The sequence below is a fragment of the Phyllostomus discolor genome, chromosome 1 (genome assembly GCF_004126475.2).
Source record: "Phyllostomus discolor isolate MPI-MPIP mPhyDis1 chromosome 1, mPhyDis1.pri.v3, whole genome shotgun sequence".
Classification (NCBI taxonomy): domain Eukaryota; kingdom Metazoa; phylum Chordata; class Mammalia; order Chiroptera; family Phyllostomidae; genus Phyllostomus; species Phyllostomus discolor.
This window is the reverse complement of record NC_040903.2, coordinates 37,551,883-37,579,022: the sequence shown is the minus strand read 5'-3', so window position 1 is coordinate 37,579,022 and position 27,140 is coordinate 37,551,883. Positions and strand designations below refer to the sequence as shown.

Genomic DNA, 27,140 nt, shown 5'->3' with positions numbered 1-27,140 from the left:
GCCACGTGGCCTTTTCCTGCCATGTGGCCTATTGCCTCCATGAAGAAGTCTCAGTCTCTCTGTTTTTCTGTCTGTCTCCATCCCACCATCTGGCGATGCATTCACCAATGCATTCGCACACTCTCTGGGAGATTGCCCTAGCAATCAAAATGCCTATGGCTGTACAGGTTCCACACAAACTCCAGGATGGAGTCTGAAATGAAGAACAGCCAGAAACAAGCTAGGCTACCTGGGTGGGGACTGTGGCAGCCACCTGCTGGATCCAAAGCACTGTACTTTATATTGGAGCAGGAATTCTAGACACTGGCTTTTGTCCTGGACTTGCTGAGGGGATGGGCTTTGAGATGGTAGTCCACCATTCTCCCAGACAATGCAGCACCTGAATAAACCTCTTTCATTCTGCACCAATATCAGCCTCATGAGTTTGCCTTTTGTGGTGATAAGGAGCTGAATTTCCTGTTTGTTTGTTTTTTTGTTTGGTTACAATGCTTCTTGCAGTTCTCAGTTGTTTTTTTTTTGATCTTGGGGTTTTTCATGAATTTTGTAAAATTATCAATTATTACTGAAGTATTTCTTTTTCTTTCTCTTCTCCTCTTGGAGCTCCAATTACACACAGTCACATAGAAATCAGTTACTCTATTTCTTCATGTGTTTCAAGTTAGAAAATTTCTTCTGTTCTCTCTTTGGTCAGATTCACTAACATTTCCTTTCATGTTAGATTACTGGTAAGCACATGAGAGAATTGTATGTACATATGTGTGTATGTGTGTGTATGCAGTATTTTTCATTTCCAGCTTTATATTTCATTCTTTCTTTTAATTTCTCTCTGTTGAAATCACCCATCTATTCATGCATGTAGTATACCTTTTCAAATACTTCCCATATTTATTAGAAGTGTTTTTAAAGATTTTCTTTATATATTTTTAGAAAGATGGGAGGAGAAGGAAAAAGAGAGGGAGAGAAACATTGACATGTGAGAGAAACATCGATTGCTGCCTTCCGCATGCATCCCAACTGGGGACTGCGTCCCACAACCCAGCATGTGCCCTGACCATGAACTGAACCAGTGGCATTCTCCTTTGTGGAATGATGCCTAACAGGGCAGGAGTATCAGAAGTGCTTTAAAATTATATCTGATAATTACAACATCTTGGATCCAGGTCTATTGATTTAATCTCTTTTCTCTTGGCAAAGGATCAGATTTTTTCTTTTTCTGTATTTTATACTTTTTTGATTTAAGTGAACATTGCATTTAAAAGAACAGGAAGGCCTGAGGTGAATAATGTCTACCCACAGAACAGAACACATCTCTTGTTAGTATAGCTGTCTGAATCAATTTAGTTTAGGGACATGGTATGAGCTAAACGACAATATTTTGCCATGTGTAATGTACACCCACGTTTTTGTGCATATTATACATAGGATTGTTATACCCATTTGTATACCCACAGTATGTATCCATTATTCCCACATATAATGTGTATCCTTATTGTTCCTTCAAAAATTGGGGCAGAAAGTGTGCATTATGCATGGCAAAATACAGTATGTCATCTCTATATTTATATGTTGAAGTCTGAAGCCCCAGTACTTCAGAATGTGATTGTGGTAGAAAATAGGCCTTTAAATAACTGATTAAGGTTTTATGAATTCATTAGGGTGGGTCTTTATACAATATGACTGGCATCCTTACAGTAAGAGGAGGGGATTTCTGCACAGAAACACACAGGGAAGACCGTTTGAAGACAGGGTGAAGACAGCCAGCTATGAGCCACAGAGAAAGGCATTGGAAAAAAACAACTCTGGTGACACCTTGATCTCAGATTTATAAGCCTCCAAATCACAAGAAAAAAAATGTTTGTTGTTTAAGCCTCTCAGTCTGTAGTTCTTTGTTATGGTATACCTAGGAAACTAATATAATGGATGTGGGCTTTTTTGTTGTTTCAACTAAATTCAGTTCACCATAGTCTTACATTACAAGATGAAACCAGAACATTCACTTGAAAGTCTGCCTGAAGATTTTGTCTTAGTTCTTATACATATTCTGTTCTCAGATACCTCGCAGGTGTATCTTAGCAGTCCATTTCCTGCCCCAGTGGTACAGGGCCATTTCCTGGTGTTAGATAGGACCAGGGTGTCAAAGTCTGGGCCATTCTTACCAAATGCTCTTTTTACTAAAGGCTAACATGTAGCTCATTATTTTGCAGACCATCTGCCAACAGGAAGAACTTGACAGGAACTTAACTGAACAAATGTAGCCAACTACAAAGAAGAAATCAATGCATAATTGACCAACTAGTGTATATAAGCAATGGCTAAGCCTCCCTTTGGGATGCGGAACTTGGGATCTGAATCCCTTCTCCTTTACTTGCTAAAAGTAAATGACACAGCCTTGCAACAACCACGTCTATTGCTTGAATAGGGCATCCCAAAGTGTTGAACCCCCTGAATTCAGTAACAATAGCATTCACAAGAGCCTGGGGTGCCTGTGGGGGTTCTCTGAGCTCTGATCTCAACCCCCACTCCACTGCTGGCACCTCCTCCTGCTCCATCTTCAGACTTCAATCAGTAGGTTCTCTGCACCTGTGTCTTAATGGACTTTTCTCTCAACTTTCTTCTGCTTCTCTCAGTGGAAGACAGACAATGACGCACTCAATGAAGAGTACCTGCAGGGCTTCTCTCTGTTCTCCCATTGCCCCCAAAGGTAGGCAGGCTGCATAGGAAGTCTTCCTCCTCTCCTACCACACCTCCTGTACAGCTCAAGCAAAGAACAGCCTTGTGCCAATACACCTTCAATGGAGTTGGGGGGTCATCTCTCCTGCCCCTTCTCCTGTAGCAGGCTGCCTTTGCCACTAGTTTAATGTAAGGCCCAGAATGCAAAAGTATTATTTTTCTTAGTTCTCATTCTTGAGACTCTGTCTACAGCAGAATCAACGAACCTGCTCCTCACTGGACACACTTTTCAGTCGTTGCCCTCACCCCAATCTTTGTCATAAGCTCTCAGTGAAAGCCAATGGAAAAAAGATGGGGAGTGAGTAAAGATTCTCCTTGTATCTAGGACTCCTAGGAATTCTATTCAGGATTTAAAAATTTAAAAGTTCAGCTGTTTTATTTTTACTGCATCTATCGTGACTTACTCCTCCTACATTTCAAAAATGAAAGCAGCCGTGGGCCCTGTATATCCTAGGAGAGGTTTGAAAAAGTTTGGCTTTTAATTTATGCAGCTGATTTGGGCCTGACTCTTTGATGAGCTAAACTAACTGATTTTGTAGTATATTCAGTTTGGTTTACTATTAGTTAAGGAGAGGAATTCTCTTGCAACATCCTACATCCTAAACAGAAACAGCACACCCATCACATTTCTATTTGTCTTTTCTCACGGTCTTGTTTCTTTACATTTTTATTTCCCTCTCTACTTCATGCCTGTGTGTTTTCATATTGCAGTGGCCTCTATATAGATTGAAGTTTTTGTTTCATTATTTTTTCATAGCTAAAAATTAGTGTGTTTACTAAGTAGACACACTGTATTCAAGGCATTACATCTATCATGTGATTTAATATTCAGGATGACTCTACAAGGGAAACCTTTAATGGTGCCTCCTTTCCAAGTAAGAAAAATGAGTCTTAAGTAATGTAGGCAAGGTCACAGAGTTTGGACAGGGTACATTAAAGCGAGGTGGTTTGACCTTATAAGGAGCTCTTGACTGGTGTAGTGGTTTAACTTCCCAGTACACTGATACTTGTTTCTTTTCAGTGCCCTTAGAATATGTGAAATGATATGCTTTCAGACTGTAATTCAAGTGATTTGCAATTAGCATTAAAACCGGAATTCTGCTCACTTTAATGATGCATTATGAAAAGGGACACACAAAAAAGTAGAATAAACTCTGGACTTGTACATGAAATAAAGGCTAAGCCTAAGTGTGAGTCCCAAACAACACCCACACTTAAAAACCCAAACTACAACATGGGCCCGGTTTTATCAAATTATTACCTCAGAAATAAAGAAATAAGAAAAACTAGTCTTTGGAGTCCCAGCTCCAACACTTACTATGTGTATGAGAACACAACGCAATTGACCCTCCAAAATACAGTTCTTCCCTTTGTTATAAGGAATAATACCTATGCTCTCCACAGAGTTGCTGCAAGGAACAAATAAGATAATATATGTGAAGGCACATGTAAAAACCTGTAAATGACTTTTAAAATTTAAGATATAAACATCCATGTTATTACTGGGAAGTTCCAAACTTTAAAAGCTATCAGTGTTATACCCTAAAGAAAGTAATGAGCCTATTAAACAGACTCATATATAGAACATCAATACCAACCACATATGAGAGTTCAACTAAGGTGAAAAACATTCTGGAAACTCAGGAAGGTCATTTACCTCAGCTAATAATTACAATTGATTAATAATTTATATTTACACCTTTAAGAAAAGCAGTAAGATCTATGTGTAATTATCCTTAGCAAGAGCAATAAATTAAATACAAGAACAAAAAAGTTGTCTGGGGGTAATGAGGCTCTGAAATAGGAGGCCATAATTAGCTTCCTGGTATGAAACATCAAGGACCAGTATCTAGATTAGACTCAGACACAAGTTCATTTTTATCATGGACTTAACCAGCATGACACCAGGCTCTACATCTAAAGGCTAAACAAAGACTCTTCCTAAGGTTCCAGGCAGGGGATAAAATTTTTAAAGTGGAAAGAACAACACAGAAGGCAGTTCTCTCATTGATTTTCAAACAATATATGCTTTGATGATGACTACTGCTTTCTTTTATTAACTTAAAAGAACAAGCTAATACTGAAGGAGATTTAAAGACTCACTAATATCTTCTCATCCTTAAGGTGACTTTTATAATGTACACAGACATTTTCTTTCACATGGAAAAATGATTATAGCCTTAAAGTTTCTAGTACACAAAAATAAACGACACTCTGGATAAGAATTTAAAATGCAGACATTTCTGAGCATCATCATTTAAAATAAAATAGTGTGTGTATGTGTAGTCACATAAATATTACAGAAGCAATGATCAAAATCAATAGTTTGATTATCCTATTAGAAACTATTATTTTTGAGTGGCTGTGTGTGTTCTAAGAATCTCTCCAGATATTTTCTGTCATAGTTGTCTTAGGAATCTAGCTAAATAAAAAGTTTTTTTAAGTAAAACACTACTAATTAAATTACTCTTTTTGAAATTAACTTAATCTTTTTTCAGGTAACAAATATGACATTTTAGCAATTAATTTCTGATTCTAACTAATTAAATTCATTTTCTTCCTCCTCTAGGTAGTCATTCTAGTAAATATAGGTTTAGTAACTACTTTCTATATACCCATTACATGGTGCCATTTCATAATTTTTATTTCAGCAATGTATAGGATTCAAAGACTATAAAAAACAACCAAGAATCCCATCTAACAGCCTACCTCAGCAATTCCCAAACACTGATCTATGGAACACCAGTCCCATGAGATACTGACAGATATTCCATGAAAGTGGATTCATGGTCAAACACTCTTTTAAAATGCTGCCATAATCAACATTACCCGTGTTTCTTTACTGTGCAACTTTTCAAAGCACTAGTGTACACTTCAAATTTCCAAGGGTTGATACAATATGCAGCCCAAATTTATTTAGCCTTAGAAACTTTTCATTATTTTTTCCCCAGAACACTCATTAATATCTGACTGGATATGACTACTTCACAAAACCAAGTTTAGAAAGTGCTGATCTAGGTGAAGTCAGGATTAAAGAGATGCCCCTAGAAATACTGAGACATGTAGAAATTCATTAATCATGGCAAAGAAACAACAACAACGAGAGAAACCTTTAAGCATCGTGTAAACGAGCACACAGGAGAAGCACTAGTCAAAGATAATTGCCACATTGGTTTCAGCTTGGGACTTGGGAAAATAATGGAATGATCAACACAATTGAGACACTGCTAGGTATGCCTGCCATCCCTTACCTTATTCATTAAATCATGCAATAAATATTTATTTAGCATTCATAATTATTTAGGCTATGAAGGTGGCTAGTGAAGGAGAACCTATTATCCCAGTTCAAGCACAATAGCTTAATAATTGAATTACAGTATGCTCTAAAAGATAATGTAAGTAGACATCTTTCAAGGTACCTGCCCACCACTTCTTTGAGAACTACCACCTACATTCCTGTCTAGCAAAAGGCACCATATTTATATATGAATGTCACAGAAGTTCATGTGTCTGCTTCACAACCAAGATTTACAACCTAACCCAAGCACTCTTTCCTGCGTGTTTGGCTAGCCAGCCTTGGCAGGTTTTTTAAACTGCTGACATACAACCATGATTTCCATGATACTTTTTTAGGACATTTACATACTTTCACTATAAAAAATATTGAAGACTGAGAAAACTAGAGCAGTAAAAGGAGGAAGGATTATAAACAGACTAAGGGAAACAGAGAGGCTGAGAGGAATGGAAAGCCACGGAGCTTTCTGGGTCCCTGATGTCTGTACAATTCTTTATTCCAGGACAATAGGATGTCAGTTGACAACACAATGTTTTTTAAGAAAAGATTTTTCAATCAAGATATTCTTTACTAAGATCCTATTACTTGTAGTAAAAACACACGTGATACATTACATTATGTCATGCATTATTATATGTAGTTCTAATAACATTAATAAATAAATTACTTCACCTTTTAAGTAATATTATATTCAAAACATGCGCTATTTTCATTCTACTAACCAGTTTGAAAGGTTAAGTGTGTCTGAAATAATGACAAGTGTGTAAGCATACTATAATCATTTAATGGCCAAAGTTAAAAAAAAAACTGTAATAAAATACTTTTCCAACCTCTATAGTACACTAAGATCTATAAAAAGTATAATATCTTTGAAGCACGGATTTCACAGGAGTAATCTTTCACATTTAAACGAGGTACATATGCAAAACACACAGATGAAAAGAAGTAACATGTTGCTCTCACACTGGGGTGTTAGAATGGCAGTACTGGGAGCCATTTGCCCAAAGATTGGCATGAATTCTGTCAACGACTTAGCACAGTAATTGATGGGAAATCCAGAATGTTTAGACAGAATTGATTGGAATTAGTCTCTAAAGAATATCATGCCAACACATGGGGACAATTAGCACACATGTTCAATGCAAATGACTCTGAGTCTGGCAGTCTGCATTATGATTTTTGGATGAATCCAAATTACTTAGGCTCTTTTAAAAATGGAAGAAAAACAAGTAGTACTTCAAATACTAATAATTTATGGCCCTGAATAAAGATGAAAGATGCATGCTGTTAAACTAAAAATATAAGTCAAAACCTAATAATAGGGGCAGAAATAACTAATTTCACTACATTGCCAGGGAGATATACACTATCCCATTTCTAATAGTTTCAGCAGCAAGTTTTTGTAAATAGTGCACACTGTCCTTTTAGAAAATGAAAATACCAGTAAATCTATTCTATCTCCATAACACTTTAAGGCAAAGGAGTTTCTAAACAGGGAAGGGGCATACTGGGAGAAAGAATGGGAAAGGTCGTCAAGGAACATGTAAAAAGGACCCATGGCCAAAGACAATGGGGGGAGGACTGAATGTGGGAGGTGGGAGTGGGTAGGGTGGGGGAGAGTAATGGAGGGAAATGGGGACAGCTTTAATTGAACAACAATAAAAAAGGGAAATCAAAGCGTTTCCATCTGTATATGGTAACTTTCACTCATTCTCACCTTGCTGATCTGCAAATCATGTCATTCTCATTAAAGTCTCACTCATCTTCTCAGCATCAATCTGTTAGTGAAGTACAGCAGCAAGTCTCCCATTCCACCGACTCAGAGGCTGTCTGTCATGCAGGTGAGGTTGCATTTGCTTTGTAGGAACAGGTGCGTGTACACAGAAAGTACCACTAATATGCACTGGCAGCACCTATTCTCGGGTGGTTTATATACTATCAAAGAGAGTGATGTCCACTTTTATCTTCCCTAACACTGAGAATCTCAAACAGGACTGTCCCTAAACTATATTTTGAAGCAGAAAGTGTTAAGTTTTGGAAAAGCAGTTCCCAACCTCTATACAGCTATCTCTTTAAGAAGTGAACACAATGATTTAAAAATTTTATCCTTCTTTTATAATTAAATTAATCATCAGTGAGATGCAGTGTTAAATGAAATTGCTTAATGAACTCAGCCATGAGTAAATCATATTTTAATTGCTCATTATTCCTCAACAACACCTGTGTTTTAAAATACTTTATCAAAGAATTCAAAACATGCATTATTTTTGTCCAATTTTGCCATGAAGTCACTGTGGTACAGCAGTAGGAGTAGGCTGGGACAGTAAGGTGCATTAGATTGGCTATGCAGGGTAACACTTAAGAGTAGAAAAACCTGGGATCAGGCTGCTCAAATCTGTATCCAGGCTTCTCTACTTCCTAAGTGTGTGATTATTGACCAAGTTACTAAACCTCTATGTCAGAATTCTCATACCGCAATAGCAGTACTTATATCATGATTGTTATAAAATTAAGTAAATTAATAGCAAGCCTAGCACATAATCATATTAAGTATTAGCTGTCATTATTATTATCATTATTATTATGCTGGCTGCCTTTTCCTACCATACTATCAAGTTAACTACAAAAAGAGCTACCATGTAATCCTGTACCAATTTGGCCTACGAGTCAGTTAGCCAAGTTTGCTCTCTAGGTATACACCCTTGTTTTTCTATCTCCTCATTTATTCCCTGTGTTCATCTATCCCACCCAATCACAAAAGAAGGTCAAGATGCAAAATTTTGTAGAATAATAGAATTATAATGTCCCTTGATATATGAGGAAAATAAAAATTAAAAAAAAATAATATTAATCAGAAGCAACAAAAGAACATATCTAGATTAAAATAATAATAAAATAATAAACAGTACCAGGCCTGTTCAGAAGGTACCCAACCATGTACTATGAACAATAGAAACACTTATGGAAGAAGATACAAGATACAAGAAACAGTGTACATAGGACAATGGCACCTCAATCCCCTTCAAAGTAGGCACCTTGGGACCTCACAGTTCTCCCAACTGCTATCAGCTGCCCTGTCATATTTTCCTGATCTCACAGATGGTCTGAAATCTCTTTTTGCAAATGTGATTTTAGTCTTGGGAAAAGCCAGAAGTTGCAAGGCACCAAATCTAGGCTGTAGAGGGCCTGAGTCACCTGGGTAATTTGATATTTCACCAAAAATCTCTGCATGAAATGTGATGCATGGGTGAGTATGTTGTCGTGAGGAAGCTGCCAATCACCAGTTGTCCATAGCTGTGGCTTTCTGGATCATCTGAATAGTTTCTGCAGAGGAATGCTCAAGCTTAATGTAAAACTGGAAGCAGATCCATTGCTCTACTTGCTCAGTCATTTTGAATGTGGCAGTCACACAGTACACATGGCCTCTCAGCGGCATCCACTGCCCCCACTGACTACTACAGTGAAGTCATCCTTACTCAGGTCTTCTCATTCCAGTCCAGTCTCCTTGGCTGCCAGGTTACATTGATGTCACACAAACTGTTCTGGTTATATTAACAATGGATAGACTTTTTCCAGACAGAACTTGTATATCATTACTTTAGATGGTCATATATGATGTTACATTTCTACTTTAATAAGTGAGGATGATAAGTAAAAAAAAAATATGCACTATTTTATGTCAGATATTTTTCAGGGTGACAAGTATTTGAAATTTCATGTAATTTTCATAAAAACTATATCTTTGTATTATTATTACTATTCCCATTTTAAAGCTTAAGACAGTAAATTTCAGGAAGGTTAAATAAAGATAATTTCACTGATAAACAAAAATTGTTATTAAACTATTATTTAAATGTTGATATCACTCTAAAGCCTGTGTTCTTTCATTAACCCCAAACTACTTCCCAAGTTTGCTTTCATAAAGATATAATAGAAAATGGAATCAGAATGTGAGCAAGTTATAAGTATAAATTAGGAAACATCCTTGGATCTGAAATAAAATTTTTAATTAATGATTAATTATTTTGCTGTCCTTTATCCCTTCAGAAGAATGAATTTTACTACTTCAATCTTGCCACAGGGTAGATAGTACTAAAGGATAATACAAAAGAGATGTAAAAAAAAAAAGAAATCTTAAAAAAAGTATGGAGAATAATGCTTGCTGATGTGGCTCAGTGGATTGAGTCCCAGCCTGCGAACCAAAGGGTCATAGGTTTGATTCCCAGTCAGGGCACATGCCTGGGTTGTGGGTCAGGTCCCCAGTGGGGGGAGTGTGAGAGGCAACCACACACTGATGTTTCTCTCCCTTTCTTTCTCCTTTCCCCTCTCTCTAAAAATAAATAAATAAAATATTTTTTAAAAAGTGTGGAGAACATAGGTAGCATACGTCAGTGACTCTAACTTGATTTTTACCCAACTTTGTGTTTTAAGAAGTATGCTGAATTCTCAATTATATGCAAGCATGAATACTTCATCGTAAATGGTTGAATCCAAATCAATAGACATTTGAAGAAAAGGAAATGGATTTAAAGACTTATAGACAAAGGTAGTTTACATAAAACAGTCATTTAATTACTATCACAGTGATATTTCTAAGTAAAATGAGTCATTAAATCATGTAAAAAATAGTTCTTTGATTCTTTAGATTTTAAAGTGATAAAGTATTTAACACCTCTATAAATAGCTTTCTCATTGATATGAAGATAAAAAATGCCATGTAAACTTGTACTGTAACTGTAAAATGTTGGAAAAAACATGCAACTTAATGGCATTTAATTTACTCGACAATCAGAGTTCTACCTAATAGTTACACGTTTGCAGAATCACTTGATCTTTATTCTATTCTATGCAGAAATATATTGAATATAAAATAGAGCACAAGAAAATATTGCCAATTAATGCAATGTTTTCCCTTTATGTATTTATTGTGAAAATTAATTTTGAAGATGACAAAATGCCCACACCCACACCTCTATTTAGCTTTATTGCTCCTTCAAGTACTTTCTATCTTCTTTGAGAAGTCTTGCTCACCACACCCAAGCTGAGTGACATGCTGTACAAGTGTAATCTTTCACACTATGTGAATCCATTCAAGTTCTCAGCTTTGTGTTATTCATTTTCATATATCTGCCTGACCTCCCTTGTGACTATGTCTGTGAAAGGACAAATAATCTACATTCAAAATTTTAAAATGTAAACATCTAAGCAAAAAATATAATAAAAGTACCTAAATGTCCTAAATTAAGTCCATGTACTTTTTGTCACAAATACAATTGATCTTGTTGATGAATTTTTAACAAGGACTTTTCCAAATTCCTTATATAAACAGCACCCTGGTCTACCCCACCACAAACATATACTTTATGTGGTTTGTTCACTGCTGTATTCACTGTTGGCACATACCAAGCACCAAATAAATAACTATTGAATGACTGACTGGATGGAAAACAATACTTTACCTTAGTGTAATTACATCTCAGGTTCAGAGTTCAGATGGCATTATTTCATTTTCCCCATTTCATTTCCAATATATAAGGTTCTTTTGGGTCTATATCACTACCCAGGCCATTTTTCAAAATAATTTCTAGTTCCCTGCTTCAAAGATAATAATGTATGCATGCTTCTAAAAGAGTTGTAAATATGCAGAATCTGAATAAATTTTTTAATGTAAGGGAAAACTTGATCTCTAAATAATCTGAGAAAACATATATTAATGATGTGTATCTACTATTTTAGTGTAATTTTGAAGACATTTTACAAGTTTTTAAAATATATTTCTTCATTATATACAACAAAATATATAAGATGTTGGGGGTAACTTTGCTATTTAATTAACCTTGTCATGCTAATGATTTTTCTTCACTTCAAATGCTGAAAAACATCTCATATTCATTCCACTCCAGACATAGATAGAATAATATCTGGCATAAAATAAACCAGTCTTTTTCAAACACGCTTCTGGAAGATCATTAAACCCTACATAACATGACTTAATTGACTATTTTCTCAGTTCTTTTGAGGATGTTGTATGATTGGTATCATTCTAGGAAAGATGTAATTCATTGCATACAACAAACACATTAAATAGCATTTAGGGCTTAATTCTTCCAAGAAACCCAGAATGGGAAGGGGTTGAGTAAGCATGCAGTAAATATTTGTTGACTTTTCTATCCAAAACTGATCTCCTTACAGTTTTTACATTTTTATTGTTATCTATTGAGTAATGTAAACCAAAAAGCCCAAGAATTACCCTGAACACATGGCTTCACATTCTGTAAGCTATTCATCCTTCTTGTCCTGCTATCTCCTCTCCATGGGGCCCCAATATCCAGAAGAGCTGTTTTCCAGCTCTTCTAGTTTAAATATCCTCCTCTCAAACTGCATTCTGAAGCCAAATCTTTTCAGAATGAAAAAATCTGATTATTATGCACCTGTGTGTAAATCCTTTCAACAGATAGTTACTGGTTTATTTGTTGGTTTGTTTATTCCTAACCTGAGGATATATTTTTACTGATTTTAGAGAGAGAAGAAAGGAGAGAGAGAGAGAGAGAGAGAGAGAAAGAGAGAGATGGGGAGAGAGAGAGAGAGAAATCAGTGTGAGACAGAAACATTGATTGGTTGCCTCCCATACTCACCCTGACCTAAGATGAACCACCAATATAGGTATGTGTCCCGACTGAGGATTGAACCTGCACCCCTTTGGCATTTGGGACAACACTCCAACCTACTGAATCACCAGGCCAGGGCCAGATTGTTACTGTTTTTAGGTAGAAACCAAAATGTTGTACTGTGCCCAGCAGGACCTTTCAGGATCTGAGATATTCTGTATCACTAGTTGCACCGTGTACCCATTCACGACCCAAAACTCTGAGTGCCAGTCACACATTTTATATGGAATATTTAAGTTCTTTGAAAGAGCCTTTGGTCTATTGTTTCCTCTTCTAATCACCTTCTGATGTTTCTCCTGTGTTTTAGCTCATTTCTCTTTTAGGTGGTTTCCCATGATGAGTTCCCGCCCCCTAGGCTAGCTCAGATTCCATTTTTTAAACAATCTTACATACAACTTCTATCTGACTGGTAAATATACTTGTCCAGGTTGTTATCTGAATATTTGTTTGCTAGATAGAGACTATGTTTTCCCTGTCACCTCACACAGTGCTTATCACATATTAGGGACACAGTAACTATTTGCTGAAATTATTAAAATCAGGGGAAAACTGAATACAATTATTGGCAAATACAGGTAATGGTAGAAGAGACTAATTTAGTCCCCAATAGATTAATGTATTTTACCTTAGGAGAAATCTACAAAAACATATTCCCAGAAGGACTGATTCCTAAAATTAAAACTTAATGAAAGACGATAACAGTATTTTGGGCTACTAGCTCAGTCATACAAAATATTTTATAAATTATGTGGCTTTAATCATATAGCTCTGCTTGAACATAATCCCTCTTTTTACTTTTTTTTTTGTTTCAAGTCACTTTTTGTTCTGCCCACTTTTAAAATGCCCAAAGCATGCAGACTGTGATGGCCTTTAGAAAAATCAAGACATTAGTGAGTAAAGATAGATTTATCAGGAAGGTTTGAATGGGTGAACTGAGTCAGAAAAGGACCTTAAGTTACAAAAAAGCCATGTGGCAAAGGGAAAATGGAACAGCAGAACAAGGTTTGAAGAAGACGAGACTGGGTCATTCCGTCCCACTGCAGAAATGTTACTCTCAGCCAGCTGTTTTCCACATTTTCATCTCATGGTTCACGTAAACTAATTACTAAAAGTCTGCAGTACTGAAATTCAGTAGCACTCCAAAAAATATTATATTTGTTGATGATCTGACAAAAAACAGTTATAATGTTGATCCAATTGACACTGGACGGCTATTGTTGTGTAGGTTGTTATCTTTTTTTTTATTATTATTATTTGACAATCTAAGGGAATAGACTACATGACCCTGACTAAATAGTCAGGTATCACGTGTTTTAAAAATTCTTCATCACACCAGTTTAAAATTGCTGCTGTAAGCCACAGTGAGAAAGAGTAATATAGTACCTGGTTTAAAAGGCAGACAACTTCAAGTTAACTTTTAAAACTCTTACCTATTTAGCAGACTATTAATATGACTTTGATAAAATACTAAACATTTTTTAGTAATCTTTTTTTTTTCATTCTGAGATAAAGAGACTGGAGACTGAACAGCTATTTTTCTCAATTTCTGCTTAATTCTTCCTGAGAAAAATGGCATCATCCTAGCTACTTTGTCATATAAGCAAATTTGCTATTGAGGAGGAGGAGGAAGTAGGGTATCTCAGCTCTTAGAATTCTTGAACATGACTTCTTTGATTTCAATTAGAGCTCCTTTGGTTATGAGCTGTGTGACTTTACAAAACATTTCAAAATTCTCTCTGGTCTGATTTTTAAATGGGAGCAAAATTTTTTATCCACATGAAGCAAATACCAGAATGCCTGGCAAACAGCAAGTGTTTAATAAATGTTAACTGTTCTTTTTCTTGGCTATCATCATTGTTGTATTATTAGTAGTGTTATTTCCATTATCATGATCCTGCCACATATATTTTTAAAAATCCTAACTGATCACACTGGATCTGTAAAGAAAAGCTGAGGGGAAATGGGAGGTAATGAGGAGATTGCTAAGATATGAGATTTATTAACATCCAGTGAGGACACTATATGGACTTTCCTTTTTTCATCCAAAAGCCATAATGCCAATCTTAATATTGGTTTGGGTTAATATTCTCTTATTTTAATAGAATACCACTAATCTGAATATAGAAGAATTTATGGAATGTTTTAAATGGAAATGAAGATATTTGGCTTACTGACATCAAGTTATTAATGTATAATAATTTTCCTTTAAAGTGCTACTTTCTGGTAATATTTAAAAGACATACAGTTCCAATATTTTCCTTGTTTTGTATACATGCCTGAAACTTGGTTCTGCAAACTCTCAGAAAACAATGGAAGCAGCCCTGTTTTGATATAAATATCTCAAGAGCAGCCACAGGCATGAAGGTAGGCGCTTGATGAATAATTACTGTGGTCTAATTGTCTGACTAAAATTTTGTTTATGAGTACAGACACAGATGAATACAACAATTTCTTCTACCCTTAGTCCTCATTTAAATAAATTTTGCCGGTAAAGATTGATTTGCCTTTCCCCTTTTAAAGCAGGGAAGAGGCACAATTGGTTTTTTCACTTTAATTTTAAATTTCACAGCAAAAATTAAAACTACACCAAACACACGCACACTCTAAATCTGCCTTGTTGTACTCAAATTAATTAGTTCTGCTGTTCTGGTGACAATAAGTAAAAGAAAAATTAGCTGTTTAGAATAATTAACTAAGTACTACTGAGCAAAACAAAGTAATGTGTTTATACTGGGAACAGTTAATATACAAATATAATCTTAAAACTGTTTAGATCACAATTTTTTTAAAAGTTGAGAATAGAAATAAAGTGTTAATATATGAGATAAAATCCCAATATTGAACATTTTTTAACTAAAATAAATCAAAATTGATAAAATTTATTTTTCCATTCAGATTTTACTAATTTAACACGGAACTTTCTCACAATCATAAACACTAAGAATTTCTCAACAGAGCAACTGCATCTTGAGATCTATAGGAGCAAAGAAATGATGCAACATCTCTCTCAGAAATTATCAATTATTACTACATGTTTGTCATTAATATTATTGATTAAATTTCATATAAAATTTTAATCTGTGATACTTTCATGCAACCTTTAGCCTTTAATCCATTCAGGTTATTAATACAAAGTATATGACGTCTCTCTGGAAAAAGTCCAGTCATATAACGAGAACAGTTCACTCAACATCGATGTAACCTTGGAGCAAAGAAGAATGGACTGGAATGCACATGTATGAACAATGATGCCTTCACTGTACTACTCAGTGTGGACAATAGACACCAATGAGTGGGCATATGTACTATGTGACTGACTCATTCAAAATGAGAGAGCAAGTAGGGCAACTGATCTACATCATATTTTGCATTAAGCTTGAACATTCCTCCACACAAACTATTTGGATGATTCAGAAGGCCACAGCTATGTGCAACTGGTAATTTGAATTTTCATCACGACAACATAGAGTTTTTTGGTGACACATTGTATCACCCAAGTGACTTCAACCTCTCTACAGCCCAGCTTTGGTGACCTGTGAACTTCTAGCTTTTCCCAAAACTAAAATAATCTTTGAAAGGAAAAAGATATCAGACCACCAATTCGATTCAGGAAAATACGATGTGGCAGCTGACGGAGACTGGGAGAACTGTGTGAGGTCCCAAAGTGCCTACAATTAGCAGGATTGAGGCATCACAGTCCTATGTACAGTACTTCTTGTACCTTGTATCTTCTTCGATAGTTGGATACCTTCTAGACAGACCTCGTATAATAGAGATATGGGTAAACAAATAATTTTTAAAAGTTAGAGAAAATGTGCAAAAATATTTTAAAATTAATCAAACTAAATAAGGCTGAATGTCTATTCATTTAAAAAGTGTACTCTTGAATGAGGACAATCCCCCTAAAATCCTAAGGAAATTGTATTGCTTCAAACAAAAGAAGAACAAAAAAGAAAAGCAAAACAAACAACAGCAACAAATAAACTCATAAAATCATAAGAATTTCAGATATGAACTATCCTAAAGGAAGTACAGCTAATTTATTACATTATCTATACCTTATATGAGGGGAGGAAATGAGTCATCTAAACCATTTCTTTGCCTATTACTTAAGAAGAGAAGAGAAAAAGAGATAAAAAGCATACAAGAGACACTTGAGTAGATTCATGTTTTGAGCATGTTTGTGAGTCTGACTTATTGAATAGCTTTATTTTTATTCTGTTTCCACCTCCAGGAAGACATGGTACTAGCAATACCTTAGACCTCTGGATGGGATTAGTTTTAGACTTTCTACAGTCAGCTTCAAACCGAAATTTCTCAGGTCTGGTCAATTAGTACTCATCCATCTATTTTCTAGTTTCCAAAGTATCTAGCTGTTCTCTCCTTTATCATTCTTGCCATTGTTGTAAACATTATATTTTAGAAATTTATTTACTGCCATTTTAGTATGGGTTTCAGAATGGGAAGAAGTTAGTTGTATGAGTTAAATGTTACATTTATTGGGAAGTGTTCTTGTTTGTACACATGGATTCTGTGGATACATTTACCTACAAAGGAGTTCCCATAAGACTGTCAACTGATGTCTCAAAAGAAACCTTACAGGCAAGAAGGGGCTGGAAAGAAGTATTCAATGTCATGAAAGGCAAGGACCTACATCCAAGATTACTGTATTCAGTAAAGCTATCATTTAGAATGGAAGGGCAGATGAAGTGCTTCCCAGATAAGGTCAAGTTAAAGGAGTTCATCATCACCAAGCCCTTATTATAAGAAATTTTAAAGGGACTTTATCTAAGAAAAATAAGATAAAAATATGAATAGTAAAATGACAATGAACTCACAAGTATCAACAACTGAACCTAAAAATAAAATGAAAAAAAATGAACTAAGCAAACAGCTGAATAGCAATAGAATCACAGAAATGGAGATCACATGGAGGGTTATCAGTGGGGAGGGGAAGGGGAAAGAATGGGGAAAAGGTACGGGGAGTAAGAAGCATAAATGGTAGGCACAAAATAGACAGGGGAAGATTGAGAATAGTATGGGAAATGGATAAGCCAAAGAGCTTTTATGTACGATCTGTGGACATGAACTAAGGTGGGGGAATAATGGTGGGAGAGTACGGGGCAGAGGGGAATAAAGGAGAGAAAAAAATGGGACAATTGTAATAGCATAATCAATAAAATATATTAAAAAAGAAACTGTCATCTTTTTTTAAAGAAAGAATCCTAAAGCTAACCTTATTAAGTATTCACTTTTATCCAGATAAACAGTGGATCATTTTTGCTTAGGCTTCAGTAACTTCTAAAGCTTAAATTTGACTTCTCTAGAACTTAAAATCCTTTGAAACAGTAATTCTAGTCCAGTATTAAATATTTTTAAGTGGCAGTATCAAATCTATGTTATTAAGTTGAATTTGTTAGTTAAGTTCTTGAATTTGGCTGACATAGAACAGTCAGGGAAACCATAGGTAGGTAATAGAAGTGAAGAATTAGGATTTATAATAAGAACAGAGAACAAGAAGGAAGGAAATGCTGAGGATGCCTTGACATTTCTAGCTATATCAATAAGATTCATAGTTCAAGAACTAAGAAGTAGAGCTGTAGATTGAGAAACACTGGAATGATGTGTTTGGGCACATGCTGTTTGGACACTGCTGCCTCTTCACCATTTTACATGTAAAGCAGCTTTGAAAGAGGTGTTTCTTTCTGATTGAGTAGCAGAGGTGTTTGCCTTAGATGGAGCTCTCATAATAATTTTGGAGGAAAAGCAAGAGTTGAAAGTATCAGGTGGTAATTGCCAAGGATAGCGAGAGGAATAAAAGACCTAGAAAGAAAGTGTTCATGAAATGGCTTTGAGAAAGTTAACTGTTTTTGAGTTATGAAGCTTAAGAAAATGTAAATACTGCAATGAAGAGAAAGGTTAAAATGAAGACAGAAGAAAAAAACTAAAATATAAATGCACTCAATCAATAGCCAAAAATTCTAAAGGCCAGCAATTGTCATAAATAATACATGTATCAAAATTGATAGCTGTTGTATTAAATTCAAATGCTATGCTTTATATGTGTATGTGGTATTATTCTCATGTATTTAAAATGAGAAAAATACCATTCTAATGAACAATGCAGACCATTTGCATTTTGTGTTTAAATCCCTTAGGAATCAGAATTAATTAATATTATCCCCATGAAAGTATCCCTGCAAGTCTCGATTTTTATAAAACATCATAAACACAAGATATAGTCCCTGTATCCTAAGTTTAAAATTTTACTTTAGGAAGAAGTCAGAAATTACAAAATCATGTTTAAGTATGGCAAATCCATCCCAATTACTAATTTTTCTGGATTCCATTCCAAACCTGATAACACCTCAGTTCCAGGGCTCACAATATTAAGCTGAAATTATATGTTGACATGACCTTTCTGGAGACCAAAGTAAGTGACAATTGACCAATACAATTCACTTGTAACATAAATAAATGAAAGCACAGTCACATTTTAAAGTATGAAGAACAGAATTGAAAGTCATAAATTAGCATTAGAAATCTGGACCTTCCTATCCCAGGTATTGATTAAAATTACACAGGAAATCATTGTCAACACAGGAGGTTGTAGTCAATAGTTGGATAGAGACTATGAAAGAAAGAAAGAAAGAAAGAAAGAAAGAAAGAAAGAAAGAAAGAAAAGAAAGAAGGACAGAAAGAAGGAAAGAAAGAAAGAAAGAAAGAAAGAAGGAAAGAAAGAAAAGAAAAGAAAGGAAGGGGAGGAAGAAAAAAGGAAGGAAGAATGAAGGAATGACATGAATGAAAGAAAGAAGAAGTAAAGAAACCAAGAACGCCTCCGCTACTCTAGGAAGGAAGGAAGGAGGAAGGAAGACGTGCAGTTCCTTAAGAAAGGACATGCAAGAAAGAAAGAAATAAGAAAGAACGAAGAAAAGAAAGAATCTTCCACAAAATCAAGTGTAGTAAAAAGCAAGCTTTTCTCTGCAATCTTTGTGTTTCTTCTTCAAATTCTACATGTCTTTTAAGGGACAGTGCAACCTTACATTCCTTTTCTCTTGGATACTGCCAATGAAAATCAAATCTCCAGTAGTGAGGAAATAGTTTTTGTCCACTGAACCTATTCAATAGATTTTCCTCTCAAAATAAAATTTTAAAAAATACCTGAAATTTATACTGTTAAAATGCTAATTATATAAGTTTTAGGCACCTACTAATCATATTTCCATATTTTCAGTAAAACTCAGTTTTTAAAAAAACTTATTTCTAATATTTTAATTTTCAACATATCCGTAAGTCATAGTTATTAGGTAATTATTAATTATTCTGATCAAATAACTTATTTAAATATATATTTTCTTTTCCAACAACTTACATTGTCAACCTTTAAAAATAAATTTGCTTTGGACCATTGTCTCTCCATGTGTAATTTTCCCATAATTTTCCATGTGATCTTTATGTATTTCTATTTCTAAAGTCTTTCCTGTGATTTGATGAGATAGTTTGTTGAAAGTTATATCCTCAGATTGTGTGAGTTACATATGCTCCATATCCATTATTTCCTAAAGAACAAGTTTGTTCCTATGTCAAGATGTCCCTGAGTTTGAAGAGAACTAGATCTTGATTACATGTAATTTTGTAGAGAAAAAAATCAGACTGATAAATTCAAATAGATATCTTCAATGAAGAAAACGTATGATGAGTTAATTAACACATCATAGTGTTAATTATGGATGTGTTAACACATCCATAGTGTTGTGATCAGCTTCAAAATATTATGCAGCAGAATGAAAGAAGGAAACTCTACCTTTTGTGACAGTATGGATGGAACTGGAGAATATTACATTAAGTAAAATAAGCCAGTTGGTGAAGACAAATACCATATGATCTCACTTATAAGAGGAATCTAATGAACAAAGTAAACTAACGAGCAAAATAGAACCAGAAACATAGAGACATGGAACAAACTGACAATGGCCAGAGTGCGTAGGGGAGGAGGAGAACAGTGGAAAGAAGGGGAAGGGACTTAGTCAAAGAACATATATCAATATCTTGTGGACACGGTCAACAGTGTGGGTGGGGTTGACTGTGGGAGCTGGGGGTGATCTGGGAGGAAGAGAGCAAAGGGGAAAAATTGGGACAACTGTAATAGAATAACAAGCAAAAAAGGAAAAAAAATATTTAGATGAACTGATACTGTGTCTGAAATTTGCCTCCAAATCATAAAGGATTCGAGAGAACGTGGTATATATTAAACATGATCTTGTTTCATCAGGAAAAAAAAAAGATTTCTCTGTGTAAAATAACTGATTATTTAGACTTTAGGAATTGGTTCACTGGATTAGACTCACCCCTCCACCCTCACCTCCATGCTTATAATCCCTCAGCTTTCCAGGTGAGACAAAACTGAATTCCTGACCATTTAAAGTGAAAGGTCAAACTGAGACAATCCCCTGAGCCCTGGTGCTTTCCTCAAGGTGTCTGCATTGAGCAGTAGTAGCACAGGCTCTCTCCCAATGACACTGTCACAGGAGCAAGAAAGTGCATTGTGTCTTTTATAAATCCAGGAAATACTTTGAAAATACAGAAAAAGATATAAAATAGAAAGTCTAATAATGTTTCAATGTAAGCCACAAATTCACACACACTCACACACACACACACAACTTACAAAAGAGTGTGATACATGCTTTCTTATTAATACTGCTATTGCCTTAGCTCAAGCCCTCATAATTTGTTACCTCTAACAGCATGTTCAAAGCATGTTCCTCTCAGTCAGGGTCCCAGAAAAAAACCAATCTCTAATGTCCAAAGACATTCACTGTATGTATCGAGTTAGCTTCTGTCTTTATATACATTTAGAGTGGTACTATCTATGAATCATGGTTGAAAAATTGCCAAAAGAGGCACTCAGTTGTTTTCTGTATGGCTTAATTTTCTCACAGATGACCAGTTGAGAAATTCTGACAAACCATTAGACCTAGTGAAAATTCAAGAGTGTCATGTAAGATTGGGTAGGTGGCAGTTGGCAGGAAGAGAAAAAGTAGATAGTTCTGTGGTCAGTCATGTTCAGAAACTTCTGTATGACAAGCCCCTATCTGAGAGATTCACAATGCATATAAACATGCAGAATTTGCTAAGAAGTTCTGCAATGATACTTACAATAATACTAACAATAATAACACAAATAATAAAACACTTTGGCTTTATTTAACTTACTATTTCCAAAAAACATATCTTACCGTGAAATCCTTTTTCACACACACTCAGTGACGTCCCCTAAAACCAGCATTCCCCTGCACAAACATTGGAAAACACTGAACAGCTAAGATGTTAATGTCCTACCTTGTCACACTGTGTCCCTGCAATCTATTTGTCATATTCTGGCTATAGAAATCATTTACAAAAAAAACCCCACAAGCCTGTTCAAGTTGTATTTTCTTGCTTAAAATGCAGTGACAGCTTCCTATGACTGAGAGAATAAGATAAAAATGTATTCTCTAGTCAGATATTCAAAACCATAATTTATTTCCTCTTTCTCCATCAGAGTTTGTAGCCATCATGTCACATCATACACACACATGAACACATGCACGCACTCACACATGATTTCAAACAGAATATATAAATTCTTTCTCACGTTTTTTGTTTCTTTTTGTCTTTTTGAATAACCAAGCAACAAAGCCCTATCATATTTCAAAATTCAACTTAAATAGTACCACTTTCTCAAAGCTTTAATATGACAAGGACTTTCTACTCTTTTTTTTTCCCACAGAGCCTTGTACTGGCTTCTAGTTATACTATATACATTATCGATTAAATATATTTTAGTTGTTCTTGACTCCCTTTTGACTGTGAACCCCTGAAGGGGAGTACATATACTTTACTAATCTTCTTATGCTTATTGCCTAGCACAATGTTAGGCATATTAAAGTAATTTAATAATTATTATAAACAAATACAGCAATCATAATTCAAAATTTAGATTTTCTAAAAGCTTCATCCTTAGACATAACTCAAATTAATATCATTTTTTCTTTCCTTTCAAATTGTACTTACCATTCTCTTACAAAAAAAAGTAGCTTCCTTTCATTAGAAAAAGTTCTCTGTAAACCTCTTTGTATATTCAGATTGCTTAGAAAATTCATTATACTGGTTCCAGTGAGAAAGAAGGACAAGCTCTGGCTGGTGTAGCTCAGTGGATTGAGTGTGGGCCTGTGAACCAAAGGGTCATCAGTTCAGTTCCCAGTCAGGACACATGCCTGGGCTGTGGGCCAGGTCCCCAGTAGGGGGCAAATGCGAGGCAAGCACACAGTGTTATTTTTCTCCCTCTCTTTCACTTTCCCTTCCTTTCTAAAAATAAATAAATAAAATCTTTAAAAAAAAAAAGGAAAGGAGGACAATACACTCCTTCTTGTTCCACATCTTTCACCCATTTTATGACTTTTATGTCCCAGGCACTGTTTTAAACACTGACATATCACAATGAGCTAAAAGCACAAAGTCTCCACTTCACAGGCCTGACAGCCTAATTGAGTCTAACATTTTATTTAGTCTAACTGACTAAAATAAATAAAAAAATAAATACATTATAATGACTGGTAGTCATGTCTGAAAAAAAAATAAATCAGATGGAGAGAGAATAACTGTTCCTGATGGATATGTGGTGGCGGTGTAGTTGTTCTTTTTAGACAGGGAGGTCAAGGAAGAATTCTTTCACAAGATGAGTTTAAAGCAGAGACTGAAAAAAGTGAACATTATTCCAGGTGCCATATGCCCTTTCTTGGCACCCTGTATTTTCTTTGTCTATTAGACCTGACAAATTTACCTTAATTCTCTTAGAAATATGTGATGGCTATCCTAAAAGATGCTTTACATTTAGTGGGGCTTGTGGAGACTATCAGAACCTCGTCTTTACATTTCAGCCATCAGGCCCCCAATTCATTGCTAACATCCTGCAGTGAATGTATTTGCAGTAGGAATGAATGGAACATGGACTAAGCAGTGACCTTAAGCATCAGTTGCCTCGTGCCAGACAACAGCAGTTGCTTAATAAGATCAATCACTTTCTAAACTGCATGCTACAAAGTTGGGAAAGAGATCCTTTTGAAGTTCACCACTTGGGATAAATTCAATTTTTTGAGATTATTCTCAGTGTAAGCATGCATAATGCTATTAGTGAGAGTACTTTATCTATCGAGTGGTATGCTGGCAGACTTTGAGACTACTGGTGACAACTTTTACTTCTGTGCTGCTTGGTGACAGTGACTGTGATATTGCAAATATAGTTAGCAGTAGTACCTTTCTACCTTGTAATATTTTCTTGAGCTCTAGATATTTTATTTCCTTTGTAAAAACTCCTTTTTTCTACCTCATTAAAATTGAACATGTGGGGAATAAATTTCATTATCCATAAAGTATCCTAAACAATAAATTGTGAACAAACTCACACTGATAATTTTGATGCACACCATTTAGGAATTTAACACATACCTCTCTCTTCACATTTGGAACCTTCCACTCAATAGTATCAAGTTGCAGTGTTGCTATCACACTTTGCATTTTTATATATCCTATATTCCTCAGTTTGCATCTCAGTTTACATGTTTCATTTAACAATGTACTACTATTATTACAATCATATCTACTACTGTAACATATCTACCCTTGACCAATTTATAAACATACAACAATGTTAAAAAGTAACTATGGAAGTTTTCAAGAGAACACAGAATTTTATGTATAAGTCTTCAGTATACCATTCTTTGTAGAAAATATTGAAAAAAGAAAAATAGAAAAGAGAAATAAAATTTATATTCTTATTTAAGTCAGCATCAAAGCTTTTCCACACCATATACAGAACAATAACAAGATAACATATTCAGAGCCATAAGCAACAAACAGGTAGACTTGGGTGAGCAAGGAGAACATGGCAGGAGATGAGGTCAGACAGGAGTTGGTGTTTCACATGGTGTTGAGCCTGGAAGGCCATGGTAAGGCAGAAGATGTGTTGATTTAATCATGAGAGCTAATATGGCCCTCTTACAATTATGCTATATTAATGCAACTCTATGAGGTTAGGGATTGTGTCTCAATTGCATATAGACATCCTACATAGCTATATAGGATGACAGAAAAGAAAAACAAAACAAATAAATTCCTGTGTTGAGATTTAAAGAAGTTTTAGGACTTGTTCTCCACTTTCGCCCGGAAGAACACGCAGCAGCTTTTAGTCATGCCCTGGGAGTTACAAGTACTAAAACCTAATGCAGGGCTGCCCATCTTGTGTTCAAATTGGCTAGACGAACCATTTCAGACATCACGGAAATAACTGTAAATAATTTAGCAGTACTCAGAATAGTGAAATCTATAAATGGCCCTTTATTCTACATACTAGGTTGCAAAGGTCTAAATCCATCATTTTTTTTTTTGTAAACAGCAACATAATCCATTTTCCCAATAATAAAAAAGAGTGATTTTGTACTTAAGGATTTTTAGAAAATACTTTTATTTTTAATTCTCTCTCAAGCTGTGTTTCTGTATGTACCAGAGGTAATAACCATCCCATAAAAGTAAGGAAATGGTCATTATCTAAAGTGAACTCTGTAGCAACTAGTTAAATGTCTCCTCATATTTTTGTTGATAAAATAAATAAAGTCTATATTTGCAGGACAGAACACAGGAATGGTTATTCCTGTCATTACTTTCACCATCTAGCCTCTGGTGAGTCTTTGGCTATTATTTCCAGTTTTAGTGAGTATTTTAGTATAAACTATATCATGTAGAGACTTTTTTAGAGGTGAAGCAAGGAGGCTTTCCACCAATAAATGCTTCACTTGATAGAAGTCACAATATCCTCATGGCTGAAAGACAAAATGATATCAAAATGCTGCCAAGTGATGAGCTATATCTGTATCAGCTTTCATTTCTAAAATACTCATTCTATGCTTAAATTGGCCGCATTTCAATTTAACTCGAATAAAGGAACTCTTTTTCTTTCTTCATGTGAATTAGTGGGAACATTTTCCAACAGGAAAGTAAAACAAATGCTAGCCCATATTTTCAACTTTTATTCTCTCTAAGTGGTCAAACTTCCACTCTCTCAGTGGTAATGCACTAAGTGCACAGGAAATGCACATATGGTTTATGCTACAGCACTAGGGTGGACTAGCTGGTGATTACTAGGATAGTTTCCCATTAATTTATGTACAAAATTTTTAAATACAATTAATATTTAATCAACAAACTCATGCACATGGTATTAGCTTAAAAAGTAAAAAAGATATTCACTGAAGATACATTTACCTCAGGGGCCCAAGTTACCTTCCTGGATATTTTGAATCTTCTTTATTACAGAATGTGGAAGTAGCCACCTGGAGAAACTATAGACTAGCAGCAACCCTTATCAGGCATGGCTATGTGATTCATTCTTGCCAGTGGATCATCACTAGAAACAACTAATGGCCATTCCAGACCAGGGTTTTTGGTGTTTTTGTTTGTTTTGTTTTGTTTTTTTTGAGATTTTAGCATTCTTCTGCATCTAGTCCACGTTTCCTGCCTGTATTGAGACCTGAATACAGGGGACTCCTAAGCCTTAGGGGAAATGAGAATCACAAGTTAGAGAGACCCTACATTTTTGGATAACCATATGAAAGAAAATCACCTGCCAAAGCATCAACTGTGAGGCTGTATATGGAAAGAAGTACACGTCTCTCTGTGAAGGAACCAAAGGCACTAACAGGTTGGATTGATCTATGAGAACCTCTAGCTTCTCCCTCACACAGAAATTCTTGCACATATGGACATTTTGACATAATGGATTTAAGGGCCACAAACAAATAAAAAAGAACACTTACTCTATGCCTAACAATATTAAAAGATTTTGATAAGTATAATTTCATCACTTTTTAGTCAAATTGCTAATGCTGATAATATGTGAACATTCTTCATCTCACTATCTCATCAGTATTTATTTTTTAAACCTCTAGGAAATGAATTTCTAACATAAAGGCAATAAAAGTCTTTCCTTTTCAATGTAATAGTGCAAATTTTCTGTGATGCATGGTTAAAATATCTTTGTTTCTTTTTTCTTTCCACTGAAAAGCAGATAACATGTTAGAAGAATAAACTGAACATCTGAATGTTTGCCTATATTCTTGCTAACTATAAAGGAAAATATGGTATGCCTTAGTCGATTGACTATCTCACTGTAGTCTCAGTGGTATCATTTCTCGAGGACATCTCAAATAGTTAGACTAAGGTTATTCCTTTCATCTGCCAGATCATTTATACCACTGAAACATTAAGCTGTATTCCCCAAAGGTTGAAAATAATGTTTCCCCCTTCCTGATTTCCTTCAGAGATCAGTCCTGATATAAGAGGGTGACCTATCATGTCTAAATTTGAAATTACATATCTTCTAAACTACAACTTGTTGACCTACCCTTGGG

General features: G+C 35.1%; 1 protein-coding gene across 24 annotated transcripts in view; it reads right to left on the bottom strand.

Moving 5' to 3' along the window:
* Positions 1-27,140, bottom strand: part of ADGRL3 (adhesion G protein-coupled receptor L3) — a 755,368-nt gene that overhangs the window by 349,779 nt on the left and 378,449 nt on the right. The gene's annotated exons all lie outside the window — the stretch shown is intronic.